We start from the raw sequence: 777 nt of genomic DNA, 5'->3' as shown, positions 1-777 counted from the left end.
TAATCCAGTAAAGTTATGTAGATATATTTTAGCTTAATGTGTTTATATATATATATATATATATATATATATATATATATATATATATATATATATAAATAAAGTATAGTTGTTAAAAATGTACAGTGCAGCTTTGTGTTTTAATAAAAATTGTCTTTGTATAAAATACTGCAGTGTGGTTTTATATAAATACACAGTAGTATAGTGTGTTTATGAAAATGTACTTCATTATAGTGATAAGTGGTAGGGATGAAACGATTACTGTTTTAACGGTAAACCATGGTAAAATTCCTGCCGGTTATTATTACCGTACACATTTTATGATAACCGGGTCCGGTTAACCGCGCTCTTATAATCTCACGTTAAACGCTGTCCAGCGTCTCCCAGAAGCAGGCGCGCATGCGCAGAATGCAGCGTGGGTTTGTTTGGGTCAATGACAACATACCGAACATACTCTGAAGTCCGGTCGTATTTTAGTTTTGATGACTGAAGAAAATGACCTTACAGTGAACGCAGGGCGAGCTAACTTTTAGCTTTGGTTTGTCTCTGACTTGCTAACAGCGTGGAAACTGAAGCTCTCAGTGTTGCTGCTCTTGTAAAAACGCTACACGTTGTTCTGCTGCTGTGTGCGTCGTGCGTCTGCAGAGTCTATTCGTCCGCTGCACATGAGAACACGTTACGCTGTTCAGTCAACCAACCAGCAGATCTAGAAACGCTACAGACTGCTCTGTATTTATGTCAGTTTTGGGGCTCATTGCACTTACAATCACTGTCTTC

This window comes from Micropterus dolomieu, linkage group LG03 (genome assembly GCF_021292245.1).
Source record: "Micropterus dolomieu isolate WLL.071019.BEF.003 ecotype Adirondacks linkage group LG03, ASM2129224v1, whole genome shotgun sequence".
NCBI classification, from domain to species: Eukaryota; Metazoa; Chordata; class Actinopteri; order Centrarchiformes; family Centrarchidae; genus Micropterus; species Micropterus dolomieu.
The sequence above is the reverse complement of the archived record's forward strand: the minus strand, read 5'-3'. Positions refer to the sequence as shown.